The sequence below is a fragment of the Pan paniscus genome, chromosome 4, assembly GCF_029289425.2.
Source record: "Pan paniscus chromosome 4, NHGRI_mPanPan1-v2.0_pri, whole genome shotgun sequence".
Classification (NCBI taxonomy): Eukaryota; Metazoa; Chordata; class Mammalia; order Primates; family Hominidae; genus Pan; species Pan paniscus.
In genome coordinates this window covers 90,861,892-90,875,838 of record NC_073253.2, presented here as the reverse complement: position 1 = coordinate 90,875,838, position 13,947 = coordinate 90,861,892, and the positions used below count along the sequence as shown (strand labels likewise).

The 13,947-nt window shown below is 36.2% G+C and overlaps 1 protein-coding gene across 5 annotated transcripts in view; it reads right to left on the bottom strand.

The window, feature by feature from the left end:
• Positions 1-13,947, bottom strand: part of CDH18 (cadherin 18) — a 1,104,671-nt gene that overhangs the window by 34,806 nt on the left and 1,055,918 nt on the right. The gene's annotated exons all lie outside the window — the stretch shown is intronic.

Genomic DNA, 13,947 nt, shown 5'->3' with positions numbered 1-13,947 from the left:
TGTCAAGGAATTTATCCCTTTCAAATCAATGTGCAAAAATCACAAGTATTCTTATACACACATAACAGACAGAGAGCCAAATCATGAGTGAACTCCCATTCACAATTGCTTCAAAGAGAATCAAATACCTAGGAATCCAACTTACAAGGGACATGAAGGACCTCTTCAAGGAGAACTACAAACCACTGCTCAGCGAAATAAAAGAGGATACAAACAAATGGAAGAACATTCCATGCTCATGGGTAGGAAGAATCAATATTGTGAAAATGGCCATACTGTCCAAGGTAATTTACAGATTCAATGCCATCCCCATCAAGCTACCAATGACTTTCTTCACAGAATTCGAAAAAACTATTTTAAAGTTCATATGGTACCAAAAAAGAGCCCACATTTCGAAGTCAATCCTAAGCCAAAAGAACAAAGCTGGAGGCATCATGCTACCTGACTTCAAACTATACTACAAGGCTACAGTAACCAAAACAGCATGGTACTGGTACCAAAACAGATATATAGACCAATAGAACAGAACAGAGCCCTCAGAAATAATGCTGCATATCTACATCTGATCTTTAACAAGCCTGACAAAAACAAGAAATGGGGAAAGGAATCCCTGTTTAATAAATGCTGCTGGGAAACTGGCTAGCTATATGTAGAAAGCTGAAACTGGATCCCTTCCTTACATCTTATACAAAAATTAATTCAAGATGGATTAAAGACTTAAATGTTAGACCTAAAACCACAAAAACCCTAGAAGAAAACCTAGGCAATTCCATTCAGGACATAGGCATGGGCAAGGACTTCCTGTCTAAAACACCAAAAGCAATGGCAACAAAAGCCAAAATTGACAAATGGGATCTAATTAAACTAAAGAGCTTCTGCACAGCTAAAGAAACTACCATCAGAATGAACAGGCAACCTACAGAATGGGAGAAAATTTTTGCAGTCTACTCATCTGACAAAGGGCTAATATCCAGAATCTACAATGAACTCAAACAAATTTACAAGAAAAAAGCAAACAACCCCGTCAAAAAGTGGGTGAAGGATATGAACAGACACTTCTCAAAAGAAGACATTTATGCAGCCAAAAGACACGTAAAAAAATGCTCATCATCATTGGCCATCACAGAAATGCAAATCAAAACCACAATGAGATACCATCTCACCCCAGTTAGAATGGCGATCATTAAAAAGTCAGGAAACAACAGGTGCTGGAGAGGATGCGGAGAAATAGGAACACTTTTACACTGTTGATGGGAATGTAAACTAGTTCAACCATTGTGGAAGTCAGTGTGGCAATTCCTCAGGGATCTAGAACTAGAAATACCATTTGACCCAGCCATCCCATTACTGGGTATAAGGATTATAAAACATGCTGCTAAAAGACACATGCACACGTATGTTTATTGCGGCACTATTCACAATAGCAAACACTTGGAACCAACCCAAATGTCCAACAATGATAGACTGGATTAAGAAAATGTGGCATGTATACACCATGAAATACTATGCAGCCATAAAAAATGATGAGTTCATGTCCTTTGTAGGGACATGGATGAAGCTGGAAACCATCATCCTCAGCAAACTATCGCAAGGACAAAACACCAAACACCACATGTTCTCACTCATAGGTGGGAATTGAGCAATGAGAACACATGGACACAGGAAGGGGAACTTCACACACTGGGGCCTGTTGTGGGTTGGGGGGAGGGGGAAGGGATAACATTAGGAGATACATCTAATGTTAAATGACGAGTTAATAGGTGCAGCACACCAACATGGCACATGTATACATATGTAACCAACCTGCATGTTGTGCACATGTACCCTAGAACTTAAAGTATAATTTAAAAAAAAAAAAAGAGAAACTCCTAGTCGCTACATAAAAAATGAGGATTTGATTATCATGTCTTGTTTAACAATGTCCCAATCATCTTGAACTCTTACAGAGTTGTTGACAATGTATCTAAGCTTCAATTTTTATTAATCATATTTCTGAAAAAAAAAAAAAAAAAAAAAAAAAAAAAAAGCTTCCAAAAACTAGAATGTCAGTCTGACTTTGTCCAAAATGCTGTCTCTGCTTGGTCTCTGCTCTGTATTGGCATATTCAATTTTTCTGTTTTACAAATCACCTTGTCTCTTTCATCATGTAATAGAATTTGCATTCATTGTTACCTTAGACTTTCTTTAGAAAATATACCTGAGAAGTTAACATGTTTATGGTTTTTAGAAGTTATAAACTTCTGGCAGATATCTAGATAATTGCCAGGTTTCCATCATCAAATTTTCTATCCCTTTGTCAGAATTCTGATTTATATCCACTGTGTTACCTTGCTATCTCTTTGTCCAATCGCTTTAGTAATATAAAATCCCTAAGAATATCTTCTTTGATTCCTGTGTCTTCTAATTGAACCCAAATGTTATTTATCACATATACATGATCTAATTAGTACATAGAATGGTTATTTATTTTTAAAGATATCAAATAAATGATATTACAAATTTAGTCTACATTACAGAAGCAAAGGGTGAAAAAAAAATAGACAGTTGCTATTTATAAATAATTACCAGGGAGTATTTTTGATATCTACAAATAAATGTATCCACTTTTAAAAATATACTTTCAATTGTCTGTTAATACTAGAGTACTTTATTAGGGAAAAGTCAGTATCACCAATATATAAAATTTGTCTAATCTAATACCATAATGTTAGTTTTGGCAAATGAACTTGCTTGGCTTAAGCATTTTAAAAAGGAAGTTCTTTTTTTTTTTTTTTTTTTTTTTTTTTTTTGTGGCAGAGACTCACTCTGTAACCCAGGCTGGAGTGCCAGAGGCATGATCTCTCAATCTCAGCTCACTGTAACCTTCACCTCCTGGGTTCAAGTGATTCTCGTGTCTCAGCCACCGAGTAGTTGGGATTACAGGTGTAAGCCACCATGCCTAATTTTTGTATTTTTGGTAGAAATGGGTTTTTGCTATGTTGGCCAGGCTGGTCTAGAACCCCTGGCCTCAAGTGATCTGCCCGCCTTGGCCTCCCAAAATACTGGGATTACAGCTGTGAGTCACTGCGCCTGGCCAAGAATGTTCTTAACTCAGAAATAGAAAACCGAATACCACACATTCTCACTTATAAATGGAAGCTAAACAATGGGGACAAAGGAACATAAAGATGAAAATAATAGACAACAGGGACTCCAAAAGGGCAGAGAGTGGGAAGGGGCAAGGGTTGAAAAATAACCTGTTGGGCACAATGTTCACTATTTGAGTAATGCATACACTACAGGCCCAATCCCCACCAGCATACAACATACCCATATAAAAAAATGCCCATGTAACCTCTCGATCTAAAAGAATTTTTAAAAAAATACATAGTGTCCTGTTTAGTCAATGCATCTGCTTCATAATATAATCGTTAATAGTATCTGCGTACATTTATTTGATAACATCAACTTTTGTTATTTAAATGAGCTTGATTTTTGACAGTAAAGAATCTCTATTGACCTAGTTAATTTTTTCATGCAAAGCTATATGGTTAATAATTGTATGTGGTGGAAGCAGAGAATGTTATGCAATACAATTTCTTTTATGTGTTATTTTTGTACATTTATTTCTAATGAAAGAAAGAATACAGAGGAAGTTTAATATGCATAAAATAGGATAGACTCTCTTTATTTTTTCAATGTTTCCACTTTAGGCATATCTAAATTTTTCTTAATTAATTCTACTTTGGGAACTGTCTTCAAATTTCATGCATGCATGCCTTTCTTTTTAATATTTTTCTCAGGCAATATATTAAAAGATTTTTTTTTCAGAACAGGAAAATATATTAACTTACAGAACTATATTGTTGCAGTTTACATTAGTATCACGATTTACCTGAACTCTGCTGTATACAGGGCTTAAACTTTCATAAAAAGCCAATCTTTTTGACATAGCTACATGCCGATACGTTTAGATGTGCAGCATTCATAATAGAAATATCCGTAATTTGAAAAGCAATTGTCATTGAAAAAGGAACAGTCACACAGCCTGGCAATACAAATACACTTCAGAAAACTGATTTCGCCAATTGTTGTTTAAATAGAGTTTCTTATTCCAACTCTGCATCGGGATGCATCGGATTTCTTCAAAAGTGTTTTCAAGATATGGTTAAAGGAGTCAAACACTATGAAACTAAAGAATACAGATTCGGGCCATTTCACTCTGTAATGGGTTAATCTCACAAGCAGAGCACATACACTGGTAATGATTTGTCTAAATGTGGATGCCACAAGCTACACTTACGAACAATCTTTTCTCCCATCAATTAAAGCTTAAAGTTATTTTGGTGGAAGAGGTGAAAACAAATACACAAGCAACAGCATAATAAGTTCAATTATCTGATAATCACATCTAAAACGATTCAATGTTAAAGGCAACAATGGTAGCTAAATGTATACTGTTTTAAAGTGCAAAAAGGAGTAACCACGTAATCAACTTACAAAACTTAATCAAAATATTAGAAAGGTAGTAATGTCAAATGCTAAGTGTAGTAATTACCTTTTTGATATGGTTAGGTTTTGTGTCCCCACTAAAATCATGTTGAATTATAATCCCCATAATTCCCACATTATAAACCCACATAACCCCTACCTGGAGAGACCAGGTGGAGGTAATTGGATCATGAGGGTGGCTTTCCCCTATGCTGTTCTCCTGATAGTGAGTTCTCAGGAGATCTGATATATATATATATATATATATTTTAAGACCAAGTTTTGCTCTTGTTGCCTAGGCTGGAGTGCAGTGGTGCAATCTCAGCTCACTACAACCTACGCCTCCTGGGTTCAAGCGATTCTCCTGCCTCAGCCTCCCGAGTAGCTGGGATTACAAGCACCTGCCACCATGCCTAGCTAATTTTTTGTATTTTTAAAGAGATGGGGTTTTGCCATGTTGGGCAGGCTGGTCTTGAACTCCTGACCTCAGGTGATCTGCCTGCCTTAGCCTCCCAAAGTACTGGAATTACAGGCATGAGCCAATGCACCCAGCCGATCTGATGGTTTTATAAGCAGCTCATCCCCCATCTCTCAGCACTTCTCTTTCATGCAGGCTTCTGAAGAAGGTGCCTTGCTTCCCCTTGGCTTTCCCCCATGATTGTAAGTTTCCTGAGGCTTCCCTAGCCATGCTGAACTGTGAGTCAATTAAACCTCTTTCCTTTATACATTACCATGTCTCAAGCAGTTCTTAATAGCAGTGTGAAAACAGACTAATACAGTAAATTGGTACCACGGAGAGTGGGACGCTGATACAAAGATACCAAAAAATGTGAAATTGACTTTGGAACTGGGTAAGAGGCAGAGGTTGGAACAGTTTGGAGGGCTTAGAAGACAGGAAGATGTGGGAAGGTTTGGAACTTTCTAGAGACTCGTTGAATGGCTTTGACGAAAATGCAGATAGTGATATCTAAAATGAAGTCCAGGCTGAGGACGGAGATGAGGAACCTGTTGCAAACCGGAATAAAAGTGACTCTTGCTATGCTTTAGCAAAGAGACTGGTGGCATTTTGCCCCTGCTCTAGGGACCTGTGAAACTTTGAACTTGAGAGAGATGATTTAGGGTATCTAGTGGAAGAAATTTTTAATAGCAAAGTGTTCAAGATATAACCTGGGTGCTCTTAAAATCATTCAGTTTTATGCATTTCAAAGGGATGGTTTGAATTTGGAACTTACATTTTAAAGGGAAGCAGAGCATAAAAGTTTGGAAAATTTGAAGACTGACAATGAAATAAAAAAGACAAAACCATTTTCTGAGGAGAAATTCAAGTTGTGTAAGTATCGAGGAGCCAAATGTTAATCACCAAGACAATGGAGAAAATGTCTCCAGGGCATGTCAGAGGTGTCCTCGGCAGCCCCTCCCATCACCAACCTAGAGGCCTAGGAGGAAAAACTGTTTTTGTGGGCCAGCCCAGGACCATGCTGCTTTGTGCAGGACTTGGTGCCCTGCATCCAAGCCATAGCTAAAAGGGGCCAATACACAGCTCAGCCCATTGCTTCAGAGAAAATAAGTATCAATTAAGCCAAGAGCAAGGGCTGGGTGTTATTGGCCTAGATTTGCAGCAGACTACATAGGTAGCATGGGACTAGCAACCGTTGTTGTGCCACATTATGAGAATGTACTTTAACCTTAAAGCTTTGAAATGATCTTGAAATTTAAAAATACAATCTACATGCTTATTTAAATGAATTTTTAAAATTATAATTAGTCAGAAAACAATGTCTGATGCAAACATAAGCCCATGCTTGGTTCTTTAAATCATATTTCAAATGATATTTTTAATTTACCAATTTTTAGATCTCTGAGTAATCTAAAAATCATGGAAATAAAGATCCATTGAGGCAAAGGACCTAAGTTTTAAGAGTTGCCCTCTAGAGAGACAGTAGTTGAGTGCTAACAAGGGAAACATTTACTCTTAGGTGTCTTATTTTCAATGTAATGGCAAATGGTCTAGTGTTTCAACTTAATTTTCTAATTGTTTGTGGTATGAGAACTCTAAATAACATGTTTATATTGACCTGATATTTAGCAAATTTGTTAATGTCATTCAAAAATTCTACCTGCGTATAGCAGCATTGTCACGGTTGTTGCTATTATTAATGGGTGTTGAATTTTCACAAATGCTTTGGATTCTCCTGATTAGGTAGGTTTTTATTTTTCATTGTCTCTTTTTAAAATACTATCCTTTTTTGCTTTATATGGTTTACAAATATTTTAATTATGACATTTATTATATCTATGATTGTGCAGAGAATAGCTATAATTCCACTTATACCTTTTGATGTTAAAGTTATGCTGGCATCATAAAATGTGTACAAAAATGATCCTGCCACCCTTTTTCTGAACTCTTGAATACCTTTTACAATTACTGTCATGATTTTTCTTAAATTTTTAGTAGAATTCACCATTAAAGCCATGAGAAGAGAATTTATTTGTGGAAAGGTTTTTATTTATACATTTAATGAATTTAATAAATACAACTTTAATCGGTCCTTATTTATTTATTTATTTATTTATTTATTTATTTATTTTCTGAGACAAGGTCTCACTTTGTTACCCAGGCTGGAGTGCAGTGGCAGGATCACACCTCACTGCAGACTTGACCTCCAGGGCTCAAGGGATCCTCCCACTTAAGACTCCCAAGTAGCTGGGATTATAGGCATGAGCCACCAAGCCCAGCTAAATCTATTCTTGTGTCAGCTTTGACAAACTTTACTTTTCTAAAAATATATGCATTATGTCTCAACTTTCAAATTTTAGTAAAAGACGACATTGTAATATACAATTGGCTTCTGATATCTGTAAAGTCTATAGTTACAAGAGGCGGTAAGCCTCTTGATTTTTTCCTAATATTCTTCATTTGTTCTATTTCTCTCTCTTTTGTTTTTAACAATTTACCAGGGACTTATCTGTCTTTTCAAATAACTAAGCTGTGAACTCTTCAATGTTTTCTTTTGGTTCATTTCCATTTCATTAAATTCATCTCATAAATTGTTATTCTATTTTATTTGGATTAAATTGATTTATTTTTCTAACTTCTTAAGAGTAATGCTTAGGCTTTTAATTTGCATTATTTTATCTTCTTTATTATATGCATTTAAAATTATAAATTTCCTGTTAGTTATGGCTGAACTGCTTCCTAGAAATTTTTATATGGACTTATTTACATTATCATTTCATGGAACTTGTTTTTTCATTTAAGTTTGTTTTTCTTCATGGAATATTAAGTTACTTAGAAGTGCATTCCTTTATTTGCAATATGTTTTTTTTTTATACTTTAAGTTCTAGGGTACATGTGCACAACATGCAGGTTTGTTACATATGTATACCTGTGCCATGTTGGCTTGCTGCACCCATTAATTCGTCATTTACATTAGATATTTCTCCTAATGCTATCCCTCCCCCATTCTCCCACCCCATGACAGGCCCCAGTGTGTGATGTTCCCCACCCTGTGTCCAAGTGTTTTCATTGTCCAATTCCCACCTATGAGTGAGAACATGCAGTATTTGGTTTTCTGTCCTTGTGATAGTTTGCTCAGAATGATGGTTTCCAGCTTTATCCGTCCCTACAAAGGACAGGAACTCATCGTTTTTATGGCTGCATAGTATTCCATGGTGTATATGTGCCACATTTTCTTAATCCAGTCTATCATTGATGGACATTTGGGTTGGTTCCAAGTCTTTGCTATTGTGAATAGTGCTGCAATAAACATACATTTGCATGTGTCTTTATAGTAGCATGGTGTATAATCCTTTGGGTATATACCCAGTAATGGGACCACTGGGTCAAATGGTATTTCTATTTCTAGATCCTTGAGGAATCTCCACACCGTCTTCCACAATGGTTGAACTAGTTTACATTCCCATCAACAGTGTAAAAGTGTTCCTATTTCTCCACATCCTCTCCAGCACCTGTTGTTTCCTGACTTTTTAGTGATCGCCATTCTAACTGGGGTGAGATGGTATCTCATTGTTGTTTTGATTTGCATTTCTCTGATGACCAGTGATGATGAGCATTTTTTCATGCGTCTGTTGGCTGCATAAATGTCTTCTTTTGAAAAGTGTTTGTTCTTATCCTTTGCCCACTTTTTGATGGGGTTGTTTGATTTTTTCTTGTACATTTGTTTAAGTTATTTGTAGATTCTGGATATTAGCCCTTTGTCAGATGAGTAGATTGCAAAAATTTTCTCCCATTCTGTAGGTTGCCTGTTCACTCTGATGGTAGTTTCTTTTGCTCTGCTGAAGGTTTTTAGTTTAATTAGATCCCATTTGTCTATTTTGGCTTTTGTTGCCATTGCTTTTGGTGTTTTAGTCATGAAGTCCTTGCCCATGCCTATGTCCTGAATGGAATTGCCTAGGTTTTCTTCTAGGGTTTTTATGGTTTTAGGTCTAACATTTAAGTCTTTAATCCATCTCCAATTAATATCTGTATAAGGTGTAAGGAAGGGATCCAGTTTCAGCTTTCTACATATGGCTAGCCAGTTTTCCCAGCACCATTTATTAAACAGGGAATCATTTCCCCATTTATTGTTTTGTCAAGTTTGTCAAAAATCAGTTGGTTGTAGATGTTTGGTGTTATTTCTGAGGGCTCTGTTCTGTTCCATTGGTCTAGATCTCTGTTTTGGTACCAGTACCATGCTGTTTTGGTTACTGTAGCCTTGTAGTATAGTTTGAAGTCAGGTAGCGTGATGCCTCCAGCTTTGTTCTTTTGGCTTAGGATTGTCTTGGCAATGTGGGTTCTTTTTTGGTTCCATATGAAATTTAAAGTAGTTTTTTTCCAATTCTGTGAAGAAAGTCATTGGTAGCTTGATGGGGATGGCATTGAATCTATAAATTACCTTGGGCAGTATGGCCATTTTCATGATATTGATTCTTCCTGTCCATGAGCATGGCATGTTCTTCTATTTGTTTGTATCCTCTTTGTTTCATTAAGCAGTGGTTGGTTTGCAGTTCTCCTTGAAGAGGTCCTTCACATCCCTTTTAAGTTGTATTCCTAGGTATTTTATTCTCTTTGTAGCAATTGTGAATGGGAGTTCACTCATGATTTGGCCTTTTGTTTGTCTGTTACTGGTGTATAGGAATGCTTGTCATTTTTGCACATTGATTTTGTATCCTGAGACTTGGCTGAAGTTTCTTATCAGCTTAAGAAGATTTTGGGCTGAGACAATGGGGTTTTCTAAATATACAATCATGTCATCTGCAAACAGGGACAATTTCACTTCCTCTCTTCCTAATTAAATACTCTATTTCTTTCTCTTGCCTGATTGCCCTGGCCAGAACTTCCAACACTATGTTGAATAGGAGTGGTGAGAGAGGGCATCCCTGTCTTGTGCCAGTTTTCAAAGGGAATACTTCCAGTTTTTGCCCATTCAGTATGATATTGGCTGTGGGTTTGTCCTACAAAGCTCTTATTATTTTGAGATACATTCCATCAATACCTAGTTTATTGAGAGTTTTTTAGCATGAAGGGCTGTTGAATTTTGTCAAAGGCCTTTCTGCATCTATTGAGATAATTATGTGGTTTTTGTCTTTGGATATGTTTATGTGATGGATTACATTTATTGATTTGCGTAGGTTGAACCAGCCTTGCATCCCAGGGATGAAGCTAACTTGATCTTGGTGGATAAGCTTTTTGATATGCTGCTGGATTTGGTTTGCCAGTATTTTATTGAGGATTTTCACATTGATATTCATCAGGGATATTGGTGTAAAATTCTCTATTTTTGTTGTGTCTCTGCCAGGCTTTGGTATCAGGATGATGCTGGCCTCATAAAATGAGTTTGGGAGGATTCCCTCTTTTTCTATTGATTGGAATAGTTTCAGAAGGAATGGTACCAGCTCCTCTTTGTACCTCTGGTAGAATTTGGCTGTGAATAAGTCTGGTCCTAGATTTTTTTTGATTGGTAGGCTATTAATTATTGCCTCAATTTCAGAGGCTGTTATTGGTCTATTCAGCGATTCAACATCTTCCTGGTTTAGTCTTGGGAGGGTATATTGTCCAGGACTGTATCCATTTCTTCTAGATTTTCTAGTTTATTTGCAAAGAGGTGTTTATAGTATTCTCTGATAGTAGTTTGTATTTCTGTAAGATCAGTGGCGATATCCCCTTTATTATTTTTTATTGCACCTATTTGATTCTTCTCTCTTTTCTTCTTTATTAGTCTTGCTAGTGGTCTATCAATTTTGTTGATCTTTTCAAAAAAAAAACCAGCTCCTGGATTCATTGATTTTTTGAAGGTTTTTTGTGTCTCTATCTATGAATTCACCACAATTTGCTTAACCATTCACCTATTGAAGGATGTCTGTGTTGGTTCCAGTCTGGGTTTTTTATAAATAAAATGGCTATAAATAATTGTGCACATTTTGTTGTATAAACATAAAATTTCATATCTCTGTGGGAAATGCCCAAAAATGCAGTTCTGAATTTTATGGTAGCTGCATATTTAATTTTTTATGAAACAGTCAAAATATGTTTCCCAGTAGCAGTACCATTTTACACTTTCACCAATGATGTAGAAATGACCTAATTTCTCCACAATTTACCAAAAAGTTTAGCTCTTATGCTAGTCCTGTAGCAATATCACATTGTAGTTTTAATTTCTATTTACCTAATGTGAATAGAAATAATTTTTTAAAAATATGTGGAATATCTTTTTATATGCTGGTTGGCTCTTTCTATGTCCTTGTCAGTAAATGTCTGCTCTTGTATTTTGCCCATTTTCAAATTGGGTTTTATCTTCTGTTTTTATTGTTGAGTTTTGAAACTATAGCACTATAAGTAGAAAGTCTGTAGTTTGTCTTTTTTTATCATCTTAACAGACTTTTTCAAAGAGCATCTTTTTCAAAGAGCAAAACTGTTAAATTTTGATGAAATTCAATTTATCACTGTTTCCTTTTATGGATCATGCTTTTTGGGGTCAAGTCAAAGAATGCTTTGCTTTATCTTAGGTCCTGTGATTTTGATTGTGGTATCACCTATCTTTTTTCTCTTGCTGCTTTTACTTTTGCTAATATTTTACTTTAGTGCACTGAGGCAAATTTACCTTTGTAGGCAGTATGCTTGGTGGTTTTGTTTCTCTTGTTTCTTGAGTGTTTGGCTTGATATTTCCATCAATTTGGAATAACTTTCAGCTATAATCATCTTAAATATTATTTCAGTCCCATTCTCTCTCATATGCCTCTCAGAATTGAAAAACTTTTATATTACACTTGCATGTCCCATATGTCTCCCATACTCTTATTTACATTTTCTTTTTCTTTCCATGCTTCAACATGGATTTTTTTATTCTGACTTACTTTCCAGTTCCCTTATTTTCTCTTGCACTATGTCTAAGCTGCTGTTATTACCAACAATTGAGATACTGTATTTTCTTAAACTTAAATTTTCCATTAGAATGTTTAATATTTTTTCATCAACTGTGCTTTTATAATGTATTTCAAGAACATTATGTTAGGATGTATGCATCCATTTTTAATAGAATTGAAATAAAATTTGCTGAATATTTAATAATATATTTATACTATAAAAGTATTTACTGGTTTTGAAATCAGTGCATAGAAAAATATTTAAGCATATAAAATAATAATCTTAATATTTTAAGTGAATAAATTATATAAACTGTACAATGCTTTCAAGTATAACTTTACTTTGTCCTCATTCATATTTCTGATTTTCTCATGGGAAATGTTAAATTAATTAAGTAGGAGGCCATATCAGCCTAAGGCTATCATTGCATTTTTAGTTTCTGTGTAACAAAATGCTACCTAAATATGTTTGATGGTTAATATTGAGTGTCAACTTGATTGGACTGAAGGATGCAAAGTATTGTTCCTGGTGTGTCTGTGAGGGTGTTACCAAAGGAGATTAACATTTGAGTCAGTGGACTAGGAGAGGCAGACCCACCCTCAATCTGGGTGGGCACCATCTAATCAGCTGCCAGACAGGCTAGAATAAAACAGGCAGAAGATGGAAGAGCAGACTTGCTGAGTCTTCCGGCCCTCGTCTTTTTCCTGTGCTGGATCCTTCCTGACCTTGAACATCAGACTCCATACTCTTCAGATTTGGATTCTTGGACTTACACCAGTGGTTTACCAGGGGATCTCAGTCCTTTGGCCACAGGCTGAAAGCTGCACTGTTGGCTTCCCTAATATTGAGGTTTAGGGACTCAGACTGGCTTCCTTGCTCCTCAGCTTGCACACGGCCTACTGTGGGACTTCACCTTGTGATGGTGTGTGAGTCAATACTCCTTAATAAACTCCCTTTCATATATACTTCTATCCTATTAGTTCTGTCTCTCTAGAGAACTCTGACTAATACATTATGCCAACTAAAAGAAACCTAATTTAGGAATATAATTTTAGTAACAAATAGCTGGGTTGCAGGCAATTACAAGACAGCCAACTGGTCACTAATGCCCAAATAAAGCAAACACCTAGCTGTAGCTGGTCAGGTAATTTCTCTACTTGGCTTCTGTGTTCAGCCTTTGAAAGCCTGTTGCTCACACTGCTGGATGGAGCTCTTTAAACTTCTTCTGATTGTGAGTGTAGCCCAATTTGTTACTCATTTTTTGCTTAAATAAGCCCTTTTAAATGTATTATGTCTAGAGTTTTTTATTTTAACAACAGTGAACATGAGAAAAGCTTTATGTTACAAAACCAGACATTGAGATATACATATATTTTTCCCTGATGGTACTAAAAACAAATAGGTAATGATTACTTTAGCAAGCCCCACAATTGTCTCTCATACATAAATACAAAAAAGGATGCTTCTCAGGAGTATAATTTCAGCACAAGTTTCAAAATGACTTGGCATGATTTGGGAAGGTATACTCATTTGGGTTCACTAAAGACAATAATAGAGTACTTTTGACTCAGAAAGGGCATATTTTGACCTATACCCTTTCCACTTCTGGATTCATCCACAGCAGATAGATTTTAAGGTGCTGCTCCTGGAATGCATGCCTTCCTGTAATCCCTCTGCCTTCAGTGTGGGTATGACCTGTGTCTTGGTTCTGAAAACAGAATATGGCAAATGTGTTGATGCATGACTCACTTGATTACATTACATTATATGAGGCTGTTTTGCCTGCAGGCTTGCTCCTCTTATTTGCTTGATGAAATAACTGGACATATTGGGGAGGTCCAAATGGCAAGCAACTGCTTGTGGTATCTCAGAGATATGGGCAGCCTTGAGGAGTAAAGGAAAGTCTTGACTTTCTCGGGTCTGTATCAGAAAGAAACTGAATGTTCCCAACAGCCCTATGAACTTGGAAGAGATCCCTGAGCCTCGGGCGAGAAAACAGCCCTAGCAGACACCTTGATTATAGTCTTGCGAGACTCTTGCAAGGACCCAGCTAAGCCATGCACAAATTTCTGACCTATAGAAACTGTGAGATAATAAATACATGTTGTTTTAAG